This window comes from Lucilia cuprina, chromosome 4 (genome assembly GCF_022045245.1).
Source record: "Lucilia cuprina isolate Lc7/37 chromosome 4, ASM2204524v1, whole genome shotgun sequence".
Taxonomy (NCBI): Eukaryota; Metazoa; Arthropoda; class Insecta; order Diptera; family Calliphoridae; genus Lucilia; species Lucilia cuprina.
In genome coordinates, this window is record NC_060952.1 from 28,269,216 (window position 1) to 28,295,580 (window position 26,365).

General features: G+C 30.5%; 18 non-coding genes across 18 annotated transcripts; 14 read left to right on the forward strand and 4 right to left on the reverse strand.

The window, feature by feature from the left end:
• The first annotated feature begins 12,642 nt into the window (after positions 1-12,642).
• On the forward strand, positions 12,643-12,715 carry Trnaf-gaa. Its single transcript has one exon. It is a non-coding gene; the product is annotated as a tRNA-Phe (tRNA).
• An 88-nt stretch (positions 12,716-12,803) lies between these two features.
• Trnaf-gaa lies at positions 12,804-12,876 on the forward strand. Its single transcript has one exon. It is a non-coding gene; the product is annotated as a tRNA-Phe (tRNA).
• A 269-nt stretch (positions 12,877-13,145) lies between these two features.
• Trnaf-gaa lies at positions 13,146-13,218 on the forward strand. Its single transcript has one exon. It is a non-coding gene; the product is annotated as a tRNA-Phe (tRNA).
• Positions 13,219-13,551: 333 nt separating this feature from the next.
• On the forward strand, positions 13,552-13,624 carry Trnaf-gaa. The gene has a single exon. It is a non-coding gene; the product is annotated as a tRNA-Phe (tRNA).
• Positions 13,625-14,364: 740 nt separating this feature from the next.
• On the forward strand, positions 14,365-14,437 carry Trnaf-gaa. Its single transcript has one exon. It is a non-coding gene; the product is annotated as a tRNA-Phe (tRNA).
• A 425-nt stretch (positions 14,438-14,862) lies between these two features.
• On the forward strand, positions 14,863-14,935 carry Trnaf-gaa. Its single transcript has one exon. It is a non-coding gene; the product is annotated as a tRNA-Phe (tRNA).
• Positions 14,936-15,369: 434 nt separating this feature from the next.
• Positions 15,370-15,442, forward strand: Trnaf-gaa. The gene has a single exon. It is a non-coding gene; the product is annotated as a tRNA-Phe (tRNA).
• Positions 15,443-15,740: 298 nt separating this feature from the next.
• Trnaf-gaa lies at positions 15,741-15,813 on the forward strand. Its single transcript has one exon. It is a non-coding gene; the product is annotated as a tRNA-Phe (tRNA).
• Positions 15,814-16,252: 439 nt separating this feature from the next.
• Positions 16,253-16,324, forward strand: Trnaf-gaa. The gene has a single exon. It is a non-coding gene; the product is annotated as a tRNA-Phe (tRNA).
• A 308-nt stretch (positions 16,325-16,632) lies between these two features.
• Positions 16,633-16,705, forward strand: Trnaf-gaa. The gene has a single exon. It is a non-coding gene; the product is annotated as a tRNA-Phe (tRNA).
• Positions 16,706-16,957: 252 nt separating this feature from the next.
• Positions 16,958-17,030, reverse strand: Trnaf-gaa. The gene has a single exon. It is a non-coding gene; the product is annotated as a tRNA-Phe (tRNA).
• A 314-nt stretch (positions 17,031-17,344) lies between these two features.
• Trnaf-gaa lies at positions 17,345-17,417 on the reverse strand. The gene has a single exon. It is a non-coding gene; the product is annotated as a tRNA-Phe (tRNA).
• A 373-nt stretch (positions 17,418-17,790) lies between these two features.
• On the reverse strand, positions 17,791-17,863 carry Trnaf-gaa. The gene has a single exon. It is a non-coding gene; the product is annotated as a tRNA-Phe (tRNA).
• Positions 17,864-18,158: 295 nt separating this feature from the next.
• On the reverse strand, positions 18,159-18,231 carry Trnaf-gaa. Its single transcript has one exon. It is a non-coding gene; the product is annotated as a tRNA-Phe (tRNA).
• Positions 18,232-20,753: 2,522 nt separating this feature from the next.
• On the forward strand, positions 20,754-20,826 carry Trnaf-gaa. The gene has a single exon. It is a non-coding gene; the product is annotated as a tRNA-Phe (tRNA).
• Positions 20,827-21,375: 549 nt separating this feature from the next.
• On the forward strand, positions 21,376-21,448 carry Trnaf-gaa. Its single transcript has one exon. It is a non-coding gene; the product is annotated as a tRNA-Phe (tRNA).
• A 203-nt stretch (positions 21,449-21,651) lies between these two features.
• Positions 21,652-21,724, forward strand: Trnaf-gaa. Its single transcript has one exon. It is a non-coding gene; the product is annotated as a tRNA-Phe (tRNA).
• A 381-nt stretch (positions 21,725-22,105) lies between these two features.
• Trnaf-gaa lies at positions 22,106-22,178 on the forward strand. Its single transcript has one exon. It is a non-coding gene; the product is annotated as a tRNA-Phe (tRNA).
• The last annotated feature ends 4,187 nt before the right edge of the window (positions 22,179-26,365 follow it).

Here is a 26,365-nt window from a genome sequence, read left to right on the forward strand (position 1 = left end):
TTACAAAAGGATCTACAAATCTTATTTTCAAAAAGGATGCATAAAAAATCATTATTATAGTCACATCTCCTTCCCCTCCCCCTCAACAAATCCCATTCGATACTTCTCTCCTGTTCATTCTTTTCCACTAAAATATTTAATGTTTCTTTTTTGTTTCGTTTCTTTTTATTAACCTTATTTTATTTCTTCATTGTGTGCATATGTAATGAGCAGTAAAATCATGATGATCATTCATCCAATCAACCCAAGTACCTTCTTAAATCACTAAAGTCCAAAATAAACTCAGGTACATTCTGCTGAAAAAATCTTAATTTCTGATTTCAAAACGATGGAAGACATTTTTATTTATTTTATTTTTTTTTGTTATTTTTTCGTTATTTGTCCCTTGTAATAATATTTTCGGTATTTTTGGACAGCTATTTATAGCCGCGGGGTATTTGAGTTTGTAAAATGTATACTCAAACAAGTACTTTAATGTGTTTTTTTGTTGTTAGTTTTTTTTTTTGGGTTTTGATGTTGTAAGTCTTTCAAGACAACAAAAAAGCTTGATCCCTGTCTTTTTGTAGGAATACATATATATACTTATGTACATAATGTATTTTTTTTGGTAAACATTTTGTAACTGAGTAGTGATAATTTGTTTTTAGTTGAAAGAAACTTTAGAATATAATATAGATATTTTATCAAGATAACATTGAAATAACAGAGAAATATGTTAATAAATAATTATGATTTGAATATTATAAAATTTAAAGATCTTATACGATTTAAAAACTTATATTTAATAAAAACTAGAAAAATTCTTAACCAACCCTACAGAAAATGTATTATGTAACATATTTTAAAACGATTTTTTTATTTTTTACAGACATATATTTTACCTAATATTTATAACTTACCAAGAAACAAGGTTGTAATAATATTCAAAGACTTACCTGAAAAGAAAGGGAAATGCTTATTAAAATCGAATAGAGAATTAAAACTACATAATAATACAATATATAAGTTACATTAAGATTTTAGTTAGACATATCAGATGGCCAGTTATGGATCCGGAAGTGTACAATAAAAACAATAAATTGGAATAAAACAATTGTCCAATTCACAATCGATGTACTGTCGTTGTAGCGTTGTATATCATAAACATTTTTCATATACAATTATTTTAAACAAATGCAATTTAATTATAAAAAAGTATGACACACTACGATACAACTGTACAACAGCGACTGTGAATTGGGCAAATATATGAGTTACACAAGTTCAAAGTTTAACATTTAAAATCTGGAATTTCGAAACGGCTGGTTCAATAAGGAAGGCGTAGCTAAGAAGTATTTGAGTTTATTTTTCGAAAATTGGTTTTTTTTTGTAAACATGTTTACAACTGCAGTTGTCATTTTTGAAAAATGTTTATATTTTCTGGAGGTTCTCAGCTTGGAAATTAAAATTGTGACAAATTCCCGATTGGAGCACATCAGGAAAGTGACCCAACTTTAGAAACAATAGAAATTTGCTTTATTTTATTTAAACTGCAGTTTCTATCACGCAGTTAATATTCAGTTACATATGTAGCTGATAGATGATATTTGATCCACTGCAACTCAGGAGTTATTGACCGATTTTGTGTCTAAACTACTATGCAATAGCATAGTAACATTGGTACAAATTAGTGCAAATTCCCGATCTGATAACATCAAAAATCTAACCCAACTTAGTTACATAGGTGTTAGATAAATATTTCAAACTTTGAATCACTGGAACTCATAGAGTTCTTGATTGATCTTATGTCTAAGCCCTATCTAATAGGGCTTCCCGCTCGAAAGACGTCGGGAAAATACCCCACTTTAGGAAACTATGTTGGGAAAAATCTGGTGGAATTTAGTTTATTTCATATAATACACAAGTTCGCCCGAACCCGAACGTGATCGAGTTATTAGCAAAATAAACATTGGAAATAATTACACATACAATACTTTGTGTTCAAATGCGATTAACAGCTACTCAGTGTTAAGAACGTAACATTACGTTACGTTGTCGACGTATAACTGAAGAACATCTTGTAAGACGAATATTTATTTTTTGATATTCGCATATCAACGCTCCTTAACGTTAATCCAGAAGAAAAGTTATCTAATCAACTAATAACTTCTCAGATGTTATAGTATGATTGTGTTCCCTATTATAAAAGAACTAAAACTTTAAAACATATATTTTAGTAGCTCCTTTTCCAAAGACGTGTCCAAAAAGTTTTCATAGTTTTAAGCAATTAGATTTAAGTTTTTGTGAAATACTATAAAATACTTGTAGGGTATATCAAAGGGTATACAATCGAACTAAAATAAACATTTATTACAAAGTTTATTGCAAGATTTATTACATTAAATTTTCCTTAAACTTACAAGTACAGAAACAAACATTAATATCGTTTTCTTTTACGAATCAAATCAAATAAACTTACACTCCATTGCATACATATATACACAAATAAAGATCCCTACATATGATCATATAGCAAATTTACGAGGTAGGTTTGATAAGGTTAGAAAAATTAAAATTAGTTGAAGTATTTATGTATTATGATATGTTTCTAATAGCTTCAAATCTACAAGATTTGCGCAAGCCTCTTCAAGATGTTTCCACAGAGTTTACGTGTTTTTGATATTCGAAGCGTCAAAAAACAACTAGTTTTGCCCAGATTAAATTGATTGCCTATAAAATTTTCCTCTTTTCTTTATATATTTCTTTATTAGCTGTTATATCGATTTCACCTTGTATTCAAATTCAACCTGTTAAGGGATTTGTCGTAATGTATATTTACTTCAACAATATTACTCCTGGGATTCGCAAGTCACGAAGCTATTTTGCTGCATTTGACATTTTATCATAGATTTTTGAAATAGCCCACGAATGTCGTACAAACACATATAGACAAACGTACATATTCATAAGCAACAATATTTATTTTGAACCAGTTTAGTCACTTTAAATCTGAACGTGTGAGAACTTTGTTAAGCTCGCACGCTCACAATTTGAAATAATAAAATAAAAACAAACAGAAAAAGGCAGAAGAAGAAAAAAATTAACACACAAACAAACGGCAGCAGCAACAACAACAGCGTTGTCGACTACGACAACGTAAACGAAATACAAAAACAGAGTGAATAAAAAAAGAAAAACAAAGTCACATGTTTGGTTACATGATTACGGATGCAATATCACTTCCGCATTATTCTTGTAGACTCCAATGCATTAAAGCATGTTGCATGATGTTGTTGTTGTTGTCTTATTTGTTATTCTCACTGTTGTTGCTGTAGTAGTGTGTCTGTTATTGTAGTTGTTGGTGCATGCTGCAGTATCTTCGACTTTGGTCGGTCATACCTAGGCACCACAATATATTTACCAACCAAACCACCATACCAAAGCAATCCATGCTCTTTGGCTTTAATTCTCTTTTGTTAAACTTATGTTCTTGTTGTTGTTGTTGTTGGTTGGCATCAATTGCACTTTGTTGTTGATGTGACGTACTTGATTGCAGGCTTACGAGTATGCCTGTGTATATGAGTGTAATAGCATTGTCAATTTAGCGTTTTTCGAGTTAATTTTGTCGATTTTCTTAAGTTTTAAATTTTGGAAGTTTAACGCCGAATAATAGAATACGAGATGGAAAAGATAGGTATTTTTATATCTAAATTAAGGTAAAACATATCTTAAAAAGGCCAATACTTTTTTTTTTAACAAAAAACCAATAAGTAATTCTATAAAGAATTGGAATACATAAATCCAAATTTCAGAATTTCTCCCTTATATCAGAATTTTGATATATTAAATCTTAAAAATTTACAAAAATAAAGTTTTTAATAAAGTTTTGAATTTAATTTTTTCTTCATCCCTGTTGGGTCAAGTTTTAGGCAGAAATATTTTATATAATTAAATTAAGCAAAACCAAACTTGATTGAATACTAATCGCAAATTTAATAAGTACGCTACGTTATGCTACAAACAGTTAACCACACTGATAAAAAAAGTGTTTCGCGAGTAAATTTTAGTTTTTGTTAGTATTTTAACTGCGAGTAATAAATTCACGTACTCACCGCATAAACTTGTTTTAACCACATTTATTTAATTTAATTGTTTTTTATTTATATCCAAAGAATTTTTCCATTTTAAGAGAATTAATAAACAGCTGATTCACAGTAAATAAAGAGAAATATTTTATAAAGAGAATAATTTTTCTGGGAAAATATGTTTTCTAAACATTTTGTTGTTGCCATCATCGTTGGGTGACCTGGTTTAAACTTTGCTCAAGGGAGTTTTAATTATACAAGGAAATTATATTCTGCTGAAGTGCATTATATTATAATAGGGTAGAAGGGGGATCATTGCCATAGGGGCACATCTGTCAATGCGAATAACTTGAAAACCGAGTAATCGATTTTATCGCATTATCAAATTTTGTTTTCATTTATCGATTATCTATCATCCCTAAAAATTTGAAACATTAACTTTACGGGTGGCGCACATACGCCAAATATATGCTTGTGATGTAGAACAAAATTTGGTTAAAATATAGAAAAAATCAGTAATAATTTGTTTTAATTTAATTTGTTAGGTTTTGTGAAATAAACAAAAAATATCTGGTTTCTTTTACTTTGTTTAATGAATTAAAGTATAAAACAGCAAAATAAATAAATGACAAATCCGCCCCATCCCCTTGGCACATTTACCCCATGGATGGGGCGGTATCGCCGTTTTTGGTCAGAGCGAAAAAGTTAAAAAAAATATGTACATGAGGATGACTTAGGAAAGATTGAAAGGAATAAAACTAAAGCCAACATATCTAATTAAGAATATGTATTGTGGTTTTAATTTGAGGCCGCCTCAAAAAAAATAAGTGGCATTTGGTCCCCCTTCTACCCTATGTAGTTACAACGAGCTTTAAAGAGCATTCTGCGTTGATCCAAACAAATAATATTGGGACGGTGCAAGATCTAGTCTATTAAGCAGCTTAGGCATAATTTCCCAATCAGTTTTTACCAGTCGTAATGGAATATTATGCTTCTGTTGATCATTCCCATCTTGCTGTTATTGCTATCTGGGGAAAAAGAGGTATTACCAACAACTTTAGATTGTCGGAACTATAAACTGATAGAGTCAAATGTAACCTAATTGCGATCAAGTTCGGATATTATGACCTTATGTCATAATATCCATGGACATAATGACAATTTCATAAGTGTCACAATGTCCAATAGCAATGCGACAGGAAGTCCATGAAGGTTAAAGAGTCCGTTTATCAAAAAAAGCTTATTTTAGCGAAGCCGGTTTTCGAAATTCTCCAGCTTTTAAAATCTCTGCGCCCGGCCGAAGACTGGCTATCCAGAACACATTTTAAAATAAACCCAAAATGCAACATACACCAAATTTAGGAGCAATTCTTTTTGGAATAAGTGTGTCCCTTTCTTAAATTCTGAACAAATTTTCCAATACATTTCTGTTTTAAAAGTGTCACAATGTCCATGGACACGACATTATGACACGCCACCGTTGCCTAGACAGCAGATGCCTGCAAAGGAGTAAGCGTTGAAAATGAGTGAGTGTCAAGTGTATATGATACTGGATGGATGTAAGGGTATGCTGGCCTTACCCATCTGTGTACCTAGAGTTAGTTTGTTGGATGTATTTTATACAAGTGATATCATTGAATTCGACTTTCTTGTCGGGGTATGTTCAGATTTTAACCTGTTTGTGCCCAATTTACAATAGTGTGGAAATTGGTCCTACACTTATTTGATAAATGCGTGGTTCTGTTTATTGATTACGTCTGCATGTGCTTTTACGTGGTTGTAAACGGAAGAGATTTTTTTTGAATCTCGAAAGTTATGCAATGGAACAGCAATAGTGTGAGATTAGATAGTTTGAGTACTTAAGCAAAGTCCATGAATCTGCGGTATTTTATAAGCTAACCATGTGGTTGTAGAAGTACAACCGTGTTGACTTCTATGCTTTTATAACTTGGCGTTTTCAAGACATTGTCTAATTTTAACGAATCAGCAGTATTCGGTATATCTTCCCTGTGAAAACCTGTCTGATTTTAGCAGCTCATTTGGTCCCACCTAATAGAGAGTAATTCCGAAGCAATGTTCCAATTATTTAACATACAAACAACTTATATTTAAAACACAAAATTGAGCCACTTGAGTTAATACTGGGCATCTTTGTTGTGTTTTTCATTAAGTAATTAAAGATTTTGAACTCAAACGACAATAAGTGATACATAAAAATACATAAGTTAAGTCCTTGAAGAGGACTTGGAAATTTTGTTTAGTTAGCTTTTGAAGTTCGTTGACTCTCAGAATAACTCCAACATTAATATAAATGTTTTTTGCAAATATATTATATTTACATATTTTTCTACTAAAACTACAAGTAAACCCTTAGTAAAACTAAACATTTAACTTGATAAACTCATGAAATATTGCCACAATTTTACTATTAATTTCAAAGATAATCTGCTATTAACAAAATTCTCAGCACCTTAATATTATTAAATGTTTTTACCATTAAAATGTCGTTAAAACTGATTAAAATTTTAAACTCTAACAAACCAGAAACATGATTATTACTGGCCCAAGAATAGCTACTTTAAAAGCAAATGGACACACATCTACATAAAAGGGAAATAGAACAACCAGATTGTAAATGGTGGAAAAATATAAAAATAAAATGCAAACATGATCGTCAGTTATACATGGACAGTCAAAAAATTTGAATAAAAAAAAAACCGACAAACAATTATCCATCCAGCTAACCGGCTGTCTAGAAGTATTACCACGCCATAAACATGGTTAAGAACTCAATAAAGAAGAAAGATATAAAACCGATGCAACAGTTAATAAAATAAAAATAACATGATCCACTAAAGAAGTAATCAACAATAATCAATTGAGGGGTGTAGACTTTCTTCTGAACAATTCATAACAATTTAAGTTTTATTGACATGATATTTCTGCAACGCTCTGCTCCACTACATGTCACTCCATGACAATTTGCCTTGCGTAAACATTGTAAGTTAACATGTGACATTAAAGCACACGGATACATAATGCAAAGACAAAAAAAACGAAAAAACACAATTCAAAAATTCATGAGCCGATGAAATTTTGGTCTTTAACAAGAATTTTTATTTCAAAAAATTTGTCATGATTTTATTTTCATTTTATTTGTATGTTTATGCACATATGAAGTATAAATGTAAGTTTTTTCCTTTTTTTTGTTCTTTCGAACTTTTGCAGCATGAGAAGAAGTCATGCACCATATAATAAAATACAGATAATGTCTTTTGTGCCTCGCATGCATTTCGTATAATAACAATAAAATAAAATAACAAATTACATGCAACACTGGTTACACGATCTATCTGTATTTAGGTATTTTTTTTGTTCGTATTTCTTGTTGTTTGCTTATATGTATGAGTGTTACTGGATAAAAGATTAAGTTTTTTTTATTTGTTTTTGGTATAACTACACTTAAGTAAGGTTTTGAACACGGTTTCATGATACATATTTGTTTGGTGTTTTACTCATATTACTTCCTGTTCACTTTGCTTGGGCTTAATGTGGACAGATTTAGGTAATGCATTGACCAGTACTTAGTTGGTATATGATTTTTGAGTGATCTAATAATGTTAATCTAAGTAAATAAATTTTCAATGTAAGAAAGATCTTTAACCCTTGAAATACTGAATTAAAAAAGTGCATAGAGAGAAAGCTCTGCTTATATTTTGCTTCTCACTGCTACGCGGATTTACGGGAAACCCAGCTAGCAGAAAATTTTCACATTCGAGTCATTTATGATTCTTGTTCACGATTTAAATGGTCATATTTGCGCTCATTTTCTGATCATAAATGATACATTTGTCGGGAGAAAATAGTACTCTACCTGGGACTCTTCTAAACGAGTCGTTTATGAGCCCCACTTCTGATCAGTTCTGACTCATTTTTTGAATCAATAATGAGCTGATTTACTGGTCATTTTTGAGTTATTTTCGAATCATATTAAAGTCTTTTTTGAGTCTTTTCTGAGTGATTTTTATGTGTGTTACAAACAAATAAAATACAACACCTGGAAGACTTATATGTGATTGCTGTAAATTTCTTCAAAAGAGTCTTTTGTGAGCCCCTTTTCTAATTAGATTCGACCCATTTTTTTAATCATTTTCGTGCCATTTTTAAGTGTAAGTGTTGCTGTTAAATTGCAAACAAAACAATTATATAAGAAACCATTTTAGATTTTTCAACTGCTTGAAATATAATCACAAAATAAGTTTATAAAATCATCATATATTAAACACCAGGATGATCATTTTATGATTGCTATACATGTTCTTATTTTTTTTATTTAATCAGTTTTCAATCATATATGAGTATAATTTTTCAATAATTTTTTAAGCGTTCAACTTATTAATCACTTTTAGGTCAACACAAGGAGTCAATAATTACTTAGTTTACTGATTAATCTCCCAACAATCTTTCAAATGCTAGCTGGGAAATAGCCAACACACTATTGTGACCTGAGGAAATCTGTCCAAAGAAAACAGGGAACCTTTAAGATAAACAATGTTCAAACAAATATTGAAAGACTTATCCCTATCAACATACCAGAAATGTTAGATTTTTAGTCAAGAGTCCATCAAGGATTATCCTTGCTAATTATGGAAGGATATCTTGACTTTTTAGTCTAGAACATGCTTCGTTTAACACGGAAAGGTTTGTATAATGATAGCTTTAATAAAGAAATATATTGGAATACTTGATTAGATTTTTAGAAAAAAATGTAATTTTCCGGATAGAACGCATCTTACTTTGATGTATGTTAAGTGTTCTGTAAAGAACATAGTTTTTAAACTAATCTGTAAATTTCTGTAATAACAATAATGGACACTATGTAAAGACAACTTTGACACTAATATTGTCTAACTAATTAACCATATTAAATTACAAGCTCATTTAAATAAGTTACTTGTCAAAAAATAACAACTTCTAACCATGACCAAAAAAAATCCTAATTGAACATTAATCAATAAAATTTAATAATAATCTTCAATAAAAAAAACAAATCAAGTCAAATACAAAACACAAAACTATAAAAGAGCAATAGAAACACAAAAAAAACAAAACGCCAAACAACAATAAAGCTAAATTTGGTCAACATAACACATCGAAATGTATACAAGTCCATTAGAAGTTCATTAGCCAGTTTATGAGCAATTTATAGTCAGTCACCAACTATGGCAACAATGTAATAATAATTAAATAAAGACGAGAAGACAAGCTAAGCCAGACCATGTCAACCTGGGCTAGGCCAAGAAAAAGAAGTATGTATTGAAAATAAAAAAAGCCGCATCATCATAATCATTGTTGGAGAACATAAAACTAGAAACAAAAATAAATAAACATACTGACAGCTCAGCTCAAAGTGGGACTCGATATAAATACTTTTTAAAATTCTTTTAAGTTGTTTTCCGGCTCCCCTCAAACCAATGGGAAATTCATAAACAAGACATCAGATCTTAAAAAAAGAACTTAAGAGCATTTAAGCCGGTTTAGGCCCATATTACTCTTAGGTTAACAAATCTCTTATTTAATATAAAAACTCTCTTCTGAGCTCTCCAGTAAATGTATTTGTTGACTGTCTTTGTTAAGAAAATGTTAAAAAAAACAACGAAATAAAAACAACAATCACTGAATCGTGCAGCTCAGACAATCTGGGTCACAATTTGCCATTGAACCGGTGACGTCACAAGAGGGCAATGACCGTATAGCACCATCATCATCACCAACAACATTAACAGCAGCAGCAACAGCAATAACAGCTGCTGAGACAGCAGTAGTAGTTGTAGTCGTCTATCTAAGCAGCAGCAACAGCTTTTAAGCAGCCACAAACCGTCGTGATCACGGTAGTACGAGTCTTACCAAACAAACATTGGTTTTTAACTTTATCTGTGTTGTGTTTTGTATTTATTTATGTTATTGTTGCTATTTGGTGTAAGTATTTGTTCCTACACTACCACAACTCAGATCCATTGCTCGTTTAGTCACAACTGACTACTAAAACAAACGAAAAGATCATTTTACAAAGATCTACGAATCATACATACAGCACGGATCAGTTTAGTTTTTTTGTGCATAGATTCGGCATAGAAATCGTACTAGAAAAGTACTTTTTTACTTGAAAGGTAATAGAACATTATGTATTGTTGGGAATATCCATACAAATATTATAAAATAATAAACTTAGAAGTGATTAGGGAAATGTTTTTGTTCTATTGATATTCTACCGGAATTCCAAATTATTTGGATAGAATTTGAATACAAATTTTCCTATTAGTATGGATTATTAAAGACCTAAAAGATGGTGGACTTGCCAAACTCATTTTATGTAAGGAAATATGAAATATCTGGAGAAATCATCAAAGTAATCCCGGGGAAAGGAGGTGGTATTGCCGACACAACAGATACCCGCAGAGGAATGACTGCGGGACTAAGCATTGAAAATGGGTTGCTTTCAGTCGTATATAATACGGGATGGATGCAGGTGCATGGTATATCTAGAGTGATTGTATCGGATAAATGAGATGTGAGCGCTAAATTTTGATGGATTTAAGCCATTTAATGCAAGTGATACCTCTGAATTTATCTTTCATATCCAAGTATCTTCAGGGTTTTATCTGCTCATACCATATTTGAGTAAGAACATAGACTACGGATGCCATCACATCTGAGATGCCATCACATCTGAGTGGTTGCAAAACGGTCTTATTTTAGCATCTCGGAAGTTAAGCAAGGGGGCAGCAATGACCAGCGATTAGATAGTTTGAGTACTTGAGAGAGAAGCACATAGGGGCGGTAAGTCGTATAAAAAGCTTACTCCGTGGTTGTAAAAGAACACGGCAAGTGTTCACGTAAAACACTTCAATTTATGTATCATCAAAAGTACAATAGTATACAATAGTACCAAAAACTTATCATTACCCATCCCAGATCAGCACACAGATCAAATACATTTACTACATTGAAGCTTCATTTCTGGTTTTTCATTTGCTTTGAGTTTAAGTTTGAATTTATTTAATTTTATTTATAATCTTCCGTAGTTTTATACCCTACATGACTTTAGTAGGGAGGGTATATTAGTTTTGTGGTGATGTATATTAGGTTTTCGGCTATGTCCATCCGTTTGTTTGTCTATCCCACCTTAAATTATACAATTCGGCTTAAAATCATTTTCTGAGTCGATTTAGCTATGTCCGTCCATGTGAATAATTGGTCACAATTTTGTAAAATTGACACATGATTTTCTATTGTCACAGGAACAAAGCCTATTGAAAACGGTAAAGATCGGTTCATTATTTCTCCTAGCCCCCATACAATTGAAACCGCGAATGGGACTTGTAAAGCTTAGAATCGCACTTTTGTAGATGACTCAATAAAATTTGGCACATGATATTCTATGGTACCGGAGACGAGGCCTATTAAAAATGTTAACATCGGTCCATTATTCCACCTGAATCCGCCGAATAGGATTTTTAAGTTAATTATTATGTTTAATATACTCATATCTCAAGAAAAAGCTGTAAAACTAAGATCTATACTAGCTTTGATACCCTCATGAATTTTATAATTATAGGGCCTCATTTGACCCATTAGCCCCTATAAAAAGCGTTTTTCCAAATTTGACTTATAAGTCTGAAATTTTGTTCTACAATAAATGGCTTAAGTATGTATATCTGAGGCAAGATACAATTAAACTTAAATGTGTTATTATGAAATCTAAAACACATTATATTTTTATAACAGGTCGGACTAGCCCGATTTTAATTTCTTACTTGTTTGTTACTGTGATTATTCAAGTAATTTATGTTCAAGAGATTTGTTTGCTAGATGGATGGTTGGTTTGTTTGTTTGTTAGCTTGTCTGTCTGTCTGTCTTTCTGTCTACATTGAGATTTGACCACATTCATAAGTACGTTTATGGGATTGTGTAGTATTACCTCCACCACTGCTACGCTATCGATACTAACTGAGGTCTGCATTCATGCAGTAAATACGAGTGCTAGTTGACTACAAAAAAAATATATATATATATATAAAAAATATATAGGAACACTTTGTTAGAATTTTCTTAGTCTCATTTTGAATGAATTTAAATGTTCCTGAATTATTTTTGTTTGTTTATTTTTCCGCTATTAGATTAAAATAAACAATTTAGAATTCTTATAATAGAGCAGATAGAGCAGGTTTTACTGATATTGAAAAGATTTTTATAATTTATCTATTGCATTTCTAACTTCTTTGAAAGAAAGAATATATATTAAGAAATTTATATATATGTATTAAAAATTTTTCTAATAATTTTGGATCCTTTCCCATAAGAGCGTAAAATACATATTTTAATCAATATATATTGTTTATTTTCCAAAAATCGTATAATAATAGTAAATCTAAAAAGAAGCTTATGTAATGAAATAAATGTAATTTAAAAGTAACAACTGGAAATTATAAAACCAATAGATTTTCTAAATATAAAGAGAAAAATAAAACAGTTTAATATATAGCGAAAAAATGTATCAATAGGAATCATACTATATGCCGAAATAGCTCAGTTGGGAGAGCGTTAGACTGAAGATCTAAAGGTCCCCGGTTCAATCCCGGGTTTCGGCAAAACAGTAACTTTTTGTATTTTTTTAGTTTTTTAATATTTGTTCAGTATACAGTAGAAATTTCGAAAATTATTTATTGAAAATCGGATGCCGAAATAGCTCAGTTGGGAGAGCGTTAGACTGAAGATCTAAAGGTCCCCGGTTCAATCCCGGGTTTCGGCAATATGTTATCTTTTTATTTAAAAGTTTAAAAATATTAATTTCAATATAAAGATAATAAAAAATAAATAAATATGTAAAATCTGAATTTGAAGAGCACCACACTGAAAATCGAAAAGTTTTGGGTAAAATATTGAGTTTCGGTATAATATAAATTTGTTTGCATCTGTTGATTTTATGAAACTATTTCCTTTTATAGTTAAAAATAAGAAGTTAAATAATTACTTCTCACATAAGTATTTGAACTTAAATTCTGCCAAATACTTTTGCATGCCGAAATAGCTCAGTTGGGAGAGCGTTAGACTGAAGATCTAAAGGTCCCCGGTTCAATCCCGGGTTTCGGCATAAAATAAGCTTTTTTAGTCAAAACTGTGTATTGCACACACTGAATTTCTGGTGCATTAAAAATCTCTATTACTATAGACACTACAGTTATGCATATGAGAGGAGCTTAACTGAATGTTAATTCCTATTTAAAGTTATGCACATCAAAATAAGAGCCACACCACCAAAGTAAATTAGAAATTTCAGCATGAACTGCAAATAATGTTACAAACATGTTTTCTTCTAATTAATCATATGCATATTTTTTGTTTAAACTATTTTCATCCATATAAAGTTTTAATGGGACTTATGATTTTATCAGCATATTTAAATTTAAATAAATTACTTCTATGGGCCGAAATAGCTCAGTTGGGAGAGCGTTAGACTGAAGATCTAAAGGTCCCCGGTTCAATCCCGGGTTTCGGCATAGTCTGACTTTTTAAAACAAAAATAAATTAAAATAATGTTGCAATACAGCTTAAAAATTAACTCAACCTAAAATACAACATTTCAAATGCAATTGCTCATATCCAATATCAACTTGTCATTCGAGATTTCACTATACATATGTAGGCAATTTCGTATCAAGTCACCTAACTTAAAAAACTCGATTTGGATGAAATTTGCACTAATGTTAGTGGATCTTAGGCCAGAAACAAATTTTCAGGTCTATCTCTGAAGTATTTGTTTGAAGTATAAACTGGCAAATCGATTCTCTTTACAGCGACTTTCTAAATGAGTGGAAGTAACTATATGATACTTTTTATTTCAGAATTTCCAACAGGAGAGGTGCTAACTATATACATCATGAATATAAAACTCTATGACAGACATCCAAATGAATATTTCGATCAAAATGTTCAGGCAAACAATAGTGGGCGGTAAAAATTTGAATATCTAGGAAACCGTTACAACTGGAATCCTAAAATTTAGCACGAGCAACATGAAAATACATACATATGAAATTTGTAAAACTGAACAGATCTGAGAATATAAAACAAATGTTGTAAGGTCGCAGTAGAATCAATTTAAATATTTAAAGCAAAAATGTGCTACAACCAAACCATTATATAGGGAAGAATATTATGCATTGTGCCGATGTGATATGTTATGCAATTGTATTAAAATATGCATTTTGACAAAATATTTTCACAATTAAATATATATGCCGAAATAGCTCAGTTGGGAGAGCGTTAGACTGAAGATCTAAAGGTCCCCGGTTCAATCCCGGGTTTCGGCAAAGTATAGTTTTTTATATGTTTCTAACACATGTTGGGTTTATACAATGCATTCACAAGAATTACAAGATGTATGTATTAATTGCGATTAGTTAATGCTAGTTCTCGTTAGTAATTCCTAACGTAGAATAAATGTGTATAACATCATCTCGAAGATGTAGAGCTGTGGATCAATCAGGGCAGTGAAAAATTCAGATTCCGTTTATATGACATTGAAAATAGATTAGAAAATAGACTACATTTGAATAATTTTTCTAAATAAGGCTTTTTCAGTCTTATTTGGGCGAAATTTTTTTAGCCCTTATCAAAAACCTGATCTTTTAATTCTATATGAATAAATTATATATAGATAGTATTCTGGCAAGAAATAAATGGGCATATGCATATTAGAAACAGCTGCAAGTATATTTTTTTTGCCTAGTTATAAGCCGAAATAGCTCAGTTGGGAGAGCGTTAGACTGAAGATCTAAAGGTCCCCGGTTCAATCCCGGGTTTCGGCAATCTTAAGCTTTTTATGTACTTCTACTGAATATGGAAAGCATAGGGTAAAGCTTTCGGAATATAACATCCCTCCTATATTCGCTATTCTTATGAATAACCCATAGAAATTAGAGGATCGGAATAGATAATCATATTCTTCTGAAAAAACCCATAGAAATCAAAGCTAAAAGTTTTGCTGTACATATAAGCAAGCATGAAATCGACATTCTATGAAATTTAATGCGTAATTCTCGGTATTAAGAAAATATATAGCTGAACTCCGATTTCTTTATCGCAGAATACATAATAGAAAGAACACAACATAACATCAAACTATTAGTTTCACAATTTTGTATTCTTTTAAGCCTGTCTTTAATAAATTGTATAATTATTTAATTACTAATTCCTTTCAAAAACGTAACAACTTTAAAATCCTTTATTAATTCAGATATAAGCCGAAATAGCTCAGTTGGGAGAGCGTTAGACTGAAGATCTAAAGGTCCCCGGTTCAATCCCGGGTTTCGGCAAAACTTGGTTTTTTATATACTTCTGAACCGTGACAAATAAATACTAGGGAAAAATCTATAAAAAAGTAGTTGTATCAAAACCTCGGAGGAGATATTAAGGATATCAAACCATTGGTTGGTTGCACAAGTAGTTCATAGTTCGAAATAATCAAATCCTTAATTTCTACTATTTCGTTTAAATGAACCGCACAATTTTGTATTCTTTTAAGCCTGTCTTTAATAAATTGTATAATTATTTAATTACTAATTCCTTTCAAAAACGTAACAACTTAAAAATCCTTTATTAATTCAGATATAAGCCGAAATAGCTCAGTTGGGAGAGCGTTAGACTGAAGATCTAAAGGTCCCCGGTTCAATCCCGGGTTTCGGCAATCTTAAGCTTTTTATGTACTTCTACTGAAGGGTAAAGCTTTTGGAATATGTATAACATACCTCCAATATTCGTTATTCTTATGAATAACCTATAGAAATTAGAGGATCGGAACAGAACGTTCCTCAGATAGTCATATTCTTCTAAAAAAACAACCCAGTAGAAATCAAAGCTAAACGTTTTGCTGTACATATAAGCATGTGAAATCGACATTCTGTGAAATTTAATGCGTAATTCTCGGTATTGAGAAAATATATAGATGAAGTCCGATTTCTTTATCGCATAATAAATAATAGAAAGAACACAACATAACATCAAACTGTTAGTTTCACAATTTTGTATTCTTTTAAGACTGTCTTTAAGAAATTGTATAATTATTTAATTACTAATTCCTTTCAAAAACTTAACAACTTTAAAATCCTTTATTAATTCAGATATAAGCCGAAATAGCTCAGTTGGGAGAGCGTTAGACTGAAGATCTAAAGGTCCCCGGTTCAATCCCGGTTTCGGCATGAAATGCATTTTTATAGTAACGATTTAAAATCTATATGTGTTTGACTACTCCATAAGAACTTATCTTAAATATCAATGCATTTATATACAAACATATATACTGCAATGAAATTGCATTATATATCCTGATTCCTGGACATAAGAAATCGCGAAAACTGGGAACTTGAAAGCCAACTCAAAATTCTGGCGTGTGGATTTTTTAACCTAAAGGTGTTCATTAGAGCTCAGAATATACCTGTGAGTAATAAATTTTAGATTAAAAATATCGAATTATGGACATTTTGAAGTCCTTACAATTCATTTGTAAGCCGAAATAGCTCAGTTGGGAGAGCGTTAGACTGAAGATCTAAAGGTCCCCGGTTCAATCCCGGGTTTCGGCATAATAAACTTTTTGCCATCCATACCTATAAATATGATTTCATAATATTTTTATCATGCGAAATTTTATATTGAGACTTTTAATAACAACTTCAAGCTTGGTTTATAGAAATTTGCATGTAAAAATTAAAAAAATGGATTTGGGATTATATATTTCTGATTTCATAAAATTCCAATATCAATATTTTGACTTAATTGATTTAATGTATGTGTGCATTTAACATGGATCATAGGTTTACAAAAAAGCCAAGATATGCCGAAACCCGGGATTGAACCGGGGACCTTTAGATCTTCAGTCTAACGCTCTCCCGACTGAGCTATTTCGGCTTATAATTAGGTCGACTAAGGATTTCAAGCTTGGACGTATATTTAGGCTTAAAATTATAAAGTTAAAATTTATTCTTGTAGTTTAAAACATAATGAAATATAAAGCTTTGATTTTTATTTTCTAAACATTCCTTATTTGTTTACAGAATTCCACTTATGCAATTCTTACCCGGATTGCATTTTCTTATAATCTCGTACAAACATGGCTTCCAAATTTGGAAATGAACATAAATTGTTTTATATACCTATAGAAATTTGCAAGGATTAAGGACTTAATTCACATGAATGAAAAGTTTATGAACAAATCAAGGTTATGCCGAAACCCGGGATTGAACCGGGGACCTTTAGATCTTCAGTCTAACGCTCTCCCAACTGAGCTATTTCGGCTTGTATTTAAATGATTGAAGGACTTTAATAATACTATTTTTAGAGAAATTATTTAGAAAAAAATTAAAATTCGTACTTGTATAAACTAAAAACTGCATACAACCATACCTCTAGAATAGGTCTACGTTAAATGCTAAATGTCAACAAAGAACTTTTAATGACGCTACCGATTTTTGAAATGATCGGGCCTGATTTAAACTTAGCCGCAAACTCCTCTTCATTTCTTTCATAATACCTTCTTAATAGCTGAATTCCCCAGATTTTTCCGAAAATCGAGTTTAGCTTTGATACTCTATCCTGAGTATCACACGAATCATTGAATTTTGCCCAGTTGAGCTTTTAAATCAATTAGATATGCATAAAAAGCTTTAATTGCCGAAACCCGGGATTGAACCGGGGACCTTTAGATCTTCAGTCTAACGCTCTCCCAACTGAGCTATTTCGGCTTACAGTTTCATATAATAAACCATTTGAGCAGTGTAAATTTTTTTTCGAAATTTTTGATTAAAAATTTCTTTATATGTACATATTTTTTACTCAAAAGTCTTATTTTCGGTTTTAAGCATAGGTTTCTAAAGATCAAATTTTTTGATAAGGATTAAAGCTTCTTCAGATAACGTTGCATTTCTTTGTTTTTTATCAGTATTATTTCAAGGTTATATTTTTGAAATCGGAAACTTTATATTTGTTAGAAATAATTATCTGTTTCATTTAGAATGAATATAAAAAAAAGCGTATTTATGCCGAAACCCGGGATTGAACCGGGGACCTTTAGATCTTCAGTCTAACGCTCTCCCAACTGAGCTATTTCGGCTTACATAATGTTGATGAAGTTGTTGTGTATTTAAAACATTTTTGATTAGCTTTTTGCACACCCAGTTAGATAAACTTTAGATGGAAGTTCATAAGGGTCTGGATTCGATTCCGGGTTTCGACGGACAGTTTTTTCTTTAAAAGAACTTATGCAGAAAGTGTGCCAAATAAGAATTAACACAAAACATTCTGTATATACAATAAATAATATTCTACTGACCACAATTTAATGATGGATGGACTACCGTATAATCCTTTAACACCTTTTCTGGATTATGCCTCAATTCAAAAGTGTTTCCTATGAAAAGTATGGATTTAATTAAAAATCTAAAAACGACGCATGGATAAGCTACACCTTGAATAAATTTAAACTAAATAATATACCTGCCGACCAAAGGAGAAGGGCCTAAAGAACAATTGTGAGAGAAATAGTTCAATGGGACAAACAACAAATTGTTATTAAGATAGTTGACAACAATAAAGGTATTAACGTGGACAATTGTCAGTAGCTGAACAATTGTGAACAATTTGTATGAATGGTTGATTAAACGTTTTGGTCGCATGCTCTTCAAATGTAATTTATGAATTACCGTACGTATGTGTATGTATGTATTTTTGCATGTGTCTTTATGTCTGGCCAGCAATCAAAGAAGTCCTATAATATATTCGTACGTATGTCTGTCCGTCTGTCAAGTATTCATCTATCTTAGTATTGATGTTCTTATTTGAATTGGCTATTCTTTATGTGTTTCGATATGTTTAGTTTTTATTAATGCATAATTTAGTATTTTAAATTGTATTGTTTGCGCATTATTTAGAAAATGTGCAACATACTCATATGCATTATGAATATATGTGTGTCAGCACCACTACAACACACAATCAATTGGGATTTACCTTTCCTACTTTTTTCTTTAATTCCTCTGTCTGCTGGAATTGATTGTTATTTGCATTATATTTCTATTATTGTAGGAAAAATACGTTTGTGGATTGTCTTTTATTTTTGTTGGCCATTTGTTTGTATGGTTGAATGGTCATTTTATATTAAGGCCCATTAATATTGGCCATGTGTTTCATCGTGTCATCTATTCAAAATTGTATGGGATTATAGTTGACAGTTGACCAGATTTGCAACTGACACGTGAAAAAATTGCTGAAACGGATGAATGTTTGCTTCAATCAAAAAAATTAGGAGCATGTGTTTTTTTTATTAAAATGCATATTAGAATTTGTAGTTAATTTCTAGCAATAAATGAAAGAAGACCGCTGGAAATATAAAGAAACCTGAATTTCTTTATATTTGTACGATCTTACTTTGTACATTCAAAGAAAATCAAAGTGTTTAATTACATAGTTTAAATTTGATTTTATTTGTTGTAATCAGTTTCATTGTAAAAAGCTCTTTATTAGGCATTCCGATCGAAAAAGAATAGCTTGTTTGAGATATTTTATGAAATTTTACATTCGGTATTTTTCAGTGTAATTTTTTACAAAATAAAATATTTTAGATCTCAATAATTCCGTAATTTTGTGCTGATTACGGTAAAAATAATTTTAAAATTTTTTAGAATAATTTTTGATCCACAATATGATTTTTAGTGGGTTGAAGATGAATATTATTTTCGCTTTTTATTGAAATGGGTGTCATTATTTTTATCTCATACAGAAAAATATTTAAAAAATAGTTTTACATTTGGTTTAGTCCATTTTAGATTTTGTTTATTTATATGCCATTTATATTACAAGAAAAATCATTTTGTTGACCAATAAAAATTGTATTATTTTTCCCGTGATAAGCTCATTTTGGAATTTCATGGAATTTTTGACACCCAATTCGAAAAATAGTAGAAAAAAATGTTTGAACATATTATACTGAGATCAAGATTTTCAATCGCTGGTAGGGAACTGAGGAACTTTTCAAAAAATTGATTTTTAATTTTCTCGTGTTTAGTACATTTAAACGCATCGTTTAAGGGGTATTCCTTTGCACGTTGAAAAAATTCAGGTTTAGAGTTTCTAAGACAATTATAAGACGATGTCTGTCCGTTTGTCTGTCTTTTGAAAGCACGATAGGGTCCGAACGGTAAGAGCTAATTAAAATCTTCTATATCTTCATATTAGCCAAATTCTCTCTACCAAATTTTATTAAGATCAATTCACAATTGACTTTAACGTTCATTTATAATTTCAAAATACGAGTATAGAACTGAATTTCGAAAGAAGTAAATTTCTTAGTCTCTTACGAGCAAAAATCGTGTAATCTCGTAGAATCGGTCCGCCATATCGGGATACCTTCAGAAAATGATTTAAGTCCTATTCAAAATATCTACCTAATGTTTATTAAGAAGCATTCCAGTTATGGAACACATTTTGATTGTGGGTATGTAAGATTCGGCATAGTCGAATATAAGAATCTTACTTGTTTAATATCCGATATCTGATACTCTTTATCATGAAAAAATTTTGGTAATAATCAAAAATAGTTTTATAACAGCCATACACATAGTCCATGGAAAGATATATGCCGAAATAGCTCAGTTGGGAGAGCGTTAGACTGAAGATCTAAAGGTCCCCGGTTCAATCCCGGGTTTCGGCAAATTTTATTTTAAAGTTTTATTCTTAATCGGAACCAGTCCATCGAAAAGGAAAAAAAGTGGGTTTTACATGAACGTGAGGTTTTACCCATGTTTTTTATTTTAAAAGACCCCTGTTCAAAAACCGGTTCCGATTTATCGATTACGAACAAATATTTCACATTTCTATGTACAATATATATGTATGTATGAATGTGTATATGGTTTATTGCCTATTACTATCGATTTTATAAACCCATTTTACATATTTACATAATTGAACTTTGAATTTGAGTACTAAATTTTGGAACTATTCTACCAAAAATAAACAAATATGTACATTCTATATGAAACTTTTGTTTACTGATTTATTAACCAAAATAACAGCAAAACTCTATTTTTTTATGAAAATATCTGAGCAAAATAAATGAGCCGATTACATTATATTTAAGTCGTCTGATTACTCTAGTTTTATTTGATATAGTTATCCTTTCAATATTTATCTATTCTACCACAGTGAATGACCGATAACCAAATACTTAAATGGAACCACGATCAATCTTATGGTATATGCCGAAATAGCTCAGTTGGGAGAGCGTTAGACTGAAGATCTAAAGGTCCCCGGTTCAATCCCGGGTTTCGGCAGAATTTGATTATTTTTTAACAATTATTTAATACTATAGCAGATATATTAAGGGCATTCACTATTCCCTGTATTTGATAAATCTGATATGTTTAACTTAAATTTGTGATTAATTTAGCGAAATAGCTTAGACTAGATTATTTTTATAAAGACCATAGCAATAAGTGCTATTTATAAATAATATTATGAGAAAGTCTTTTTATCTGCCGAAATAGCTCAGTTGGGAGAGCGTTAGACTGAAGATCTAAAGGTCCCCGGTTCAATCCCGGGTTTCGGCATAAATTGACCTTTTTGTTTTTAAATCATTATTAAATAAATAAAAATCATTATTAAAAAAGTACACGTATAAATTAAAAAAATATATATAATTAAATATTTAAAATTAATTAAAAAGGTAAAACATATCCCTTGCCAATTCAAACTTTATAAAAAATCCAACAGATATGTTTTTTACGAAAACCACATGCATTACAACTATAAAATAATACATATTTATATCAACGAAAACTTGTTGAGTTTGTGCACGAGTTTAAAAAAATAAATTATTTAAAACCATAAAAAGTTTTAATCTTATCGCTAAAAATAACAAAAAATTTTATCATTAGAAATGAAATGTTTGTTTTGCTTAATATATAGTTTTAAGCACTTGACCGTTATGTGCCGAAATAGCTCAGTTGGGAGAGCGTTAGACTGAAGATCTAAAGGTCCCCGGTTCAATCCCGGGTTTCGGCAGAGAAATTTTTTTCTTTTATTATTATTTTTTTTTAATTTGTATAAATAAATAATTTCTTAAAATTAAAAACAAAAACATGGTTAAAAGTTGAATATTAGTTTGAGTACTTAGTTCATAAGCAAACTAGCGGTTCTCTGAATATTATAAAGTATTTGTTTGATAATAATTTATCAACTAACTAATTTTTGACTTGGATCACAAAAAATTAGTTTGTTAGTCGATAGTATGACAGACAGCTCTATCGGTCAATAACTGCCGTATTTCGAGATGGTCAAAGTTGAACATTTTGGTTGTAAAGAGTTTTATTCAAATGAGTGTAACATTTATACATTGTTCTAGCAAAAATTATCCAACGGCATTTAGATAGCCATTTATTTGCTGTTTTTATTAAATAATTGTTTTAAATAAAAAAAATGATTTCTTGACCGATAGAACTGAAAAATTATATCTGGCCTACTAATCAATAGTACTAACCTTGGTGAAGTACACTTTAAATTTAGAAATGTTTTGTAATATTTCATGGGATGTCATGTTGGATTATGTTGCAATTTGTATTTCTCTAAAAGATCTATTGGATAACTTTTAGAAAAGAAAAGTATTGTAATATTTCATAGTATGCCATGTTGGATTATGTTGCAATTTGGATCCCCCTAAAAGATCTATTGGATAACTGGTATCTTCTTATGTATTTGAGTAGATGTTTGTAACACCCAAAAATATTAATCCTACATCTTAAGGTATACTGATCGGTGCAGAATCACTTTCTTCATCGATTTAGCTATGTCCATCTATCCTTCGGTTAATGTAAACTTTGTGCATACACTACAACTCCCAATTTTTAAAATTATTTTTTAGAAATTTGGCACCTTATCTTTTTTTGAACCAACGACGGTCCATTGTTTCGCCCCGTATATCCGGAATAGGCCATTTAAGCTCATAATCAAGTTAAATTCTCTAGTAACTCAACTAGTATCTATAAAAATACCTTTAAAGTAGACGTAAATTCTTCTACAAAAAATTATAAGAATAGGGCCATATTTTCCTTTAAAACTTATTCCTAATATATCTTAACTAACTTTTCATATTTTAATAGCAGACTTCCTTTCATAATTTACTAAATGATCTTTTATGCAATTGTCGATTCTAAAACATATTTTCTTTTAAATTTGATTAAATGTTGATTTAAACATTAATTTAAAAACATCCGGCTTTTAAAAAAAGGACTTCTTTAGTAAATTTGTATAATAGAAAATCAAACAAGCTGAATTTTTCTCTTAAAAAAAACCAACAGAATAGACAATACAAAAGAGTCCATTAACATGTCCTCCTAGTTCTTTTTTTTGTACTTAACTAAGGGTAACCACAACATTATATGAGGGGGACAAAATACTAAGAAAAAAACCACATGCCAGCACATTAACACAAAACAAGGAAGTCCTTAAAAAAATCATGCATATGCGCAAAAAATAAGGCACCCTCACTTTCAGTAGTTAAAGACGATCTTACTTTTTTTTTAAATTTTATTAAAAAAAACATTTACGCGATAATATCACCATATGTATGCATAAAAAAGTTAAACCTCAATAAAGAAACAAAAGAATTTTTAAGCAAAAAAAGTGAAAGAACAAGATCCTTTCACTTTCAACATCTTGTGGCATGCGTTCTATTTCATTCATTAAATTTTTTATGAATCTTTTTTTACTATTGTTATTGTTTTTTTCACTCCAACTGATGTTACACAAGATGTTGAACAATCATTTAAGGGTGCCTTAAGACATACATAGTAGATTAATAACAACAAAACAGGAGCCTGTCAGCCACCACACATTTTCACTTTCAATCATTTTTTTGATAAAAAAAGTGAAAAAAATACCTTTAAGATCATAAGGTATTCCCTTACATTTGTTTTTTTTTTTTAATATTAGAAGCTACATGAAAAAAATCTTCATATCAATCAAAGAAACAGCGGAAGAAAGGCGCGTCAGCTTGTTTTTTAAAGGTCTTGTATTTTTTATGAAAAAACTCTTGATTTCTTTATGCCGATTATTTGGTACTTAGTGGTTTTAAATTGTAGCCATTTAAAAACTATTTAGAATATTCATTCATTATTCTTTTTATTATATTCTGTTTATTTTGTTAAATTTACAATCTGTGAGGATTAATGCTGTCATATGGCATGTGGATCGTGTCAGCCGTTTATTGTATTTTTTTATGTTATATCTTGTAAGTAGTTTTTAAAATTGTGTTTGGCATAAAAAATAGCACGAGCTGTTTAAAATAAAAAAGTTATATTGCAGATAAGATAACATTTGCAAAATTTAATTTTTTTAAGATTTTTATGAAAATCTGACAGTTGGAAATCAATTTTGTGCAACACTCTTGTTGATTTATATGGTTTTATGTAATCCGTTAGAACCATACTTATGTGTCAGCTTAAGGTCCTAATAAATAGAATAAAATATTTTATAATAAATCTGCAATTTTTGATAATGGGCAGTAGTTATTTCATACATTACTGGGTAATGAGTGTTCATTATCGTCCACATTATTTCATTTAGCTGAATATGTTATTACTGGTAAAGAACAAAGCAATTTGAATTCACTATAGCCTGAATATACCGTATTCAATCTAAGGATATAATTACTAAATTGGGGAAGAGGCAATCTATGGCTTAAAAAGATCTTAAGGTATTGGATTTGGCGACAAAGGGAGGTGATCCTTATGTTCTATATAGAAGACCCATAAACAGAACTAAAGTTGAATAAAAACTATGGGTGAAAGAATACCATAGAATGGAATAATGAAATGGTGGACAGAATCACAAAGATCCTATGGGGTGACCCTGATGAGAGCAAGATGAGAAATCTCTTCAAAATAAGCAAGTTAGTATGATGGTACATATTCTATGTGGACACATAGAACTAAGAACACATCTATACAAAAATGGATCAGACATATGTAGAGCATGTGGAGTGGACAATAAAACTTTGGAGCACTTTCTTTCCACTGTCAGATATTCGTCGAAATTAGATCCAAGTATTTTGGAAGTGATGTTCTTACGGAAATAACCTTCCTCACTAACACTTGGATTGTCTAGAAAATTGAGTTTCTTAAAATTGAAAAATAATAATTCAGCGAACGTTTTTTCTAGGTGTATTTCGGATTTTATAAATTATACATCCTCCTAACTTTGAAGGTAAATTAAGGTCTAAAATATTTGCTAAGCTGTAATTCGAGATGATAACAATGTTTATGAAAAAAGTTAGAAATATTCGAAATACTCCAAAATTTAAAATCCCTGCTCTTGTCCAAGGGTGGCCTATCCAGGACTATTTTTTAAAGGAATCCAAAATGCAACCTGGAATAATAAGTCCTATTGCCTTAGATCCAAACAATTATGCCACTACTATACTATATCCATGGACATTATGATATGCAACAAATATGGTTAGTTAAATATTTATATAAAAAAATCCTTATGCGGACATACATAGTTCTGTCCGTGGCATGTTAATTTGGTGAACAGCGGTCACTTTGGTGTTATTGACCCAAACCACTAAGTTTCTCATGTGTACATATAAAAATCTCTCATAGAGTATATTAAAAAAAAAAATAAAATAAAAAAAAAATAACGCGCGCACACTACTTTCACTTTTGAGTGGATAGTTCCATACCTATGTATATATGTAAGCAAGAATTCTATTTAGTCTCATATGAATCCAAATATATACATATAAGTAAGTATAAGGGGAGTTGGTAAAAGGGGGGGGGGGGAAAGCTAAAAAAAATATATAATAATAATATTCCCCACCATATAAAAAACTTTGTTGTATACACAAGTATATATGTATGTATTATCATACATACAAACATATGTATGTGCATATAATAATATTTGTATTTGTGTATGGAGACAACCTTCTTCATTTTCTGTAATAGTTGTTGTTGTTGTTTCTGGGTATGGGTTGTATTAGAAAATATTTGATAGTTTTATGATAGTTACACGTAACGAACTAAATTTTCTGTTTACCTAATACTTAGTTATGGTAATATATTAGTTTTGAAACACTATTATAGTTTTAGTAACTAGTTATAGTTTATGATATATGTACATATTAGTTAGTTAGTCGAACAAGTGGATATACACAAGCTCATTTATCGGAAAAAGACTGAACAGAGATACAA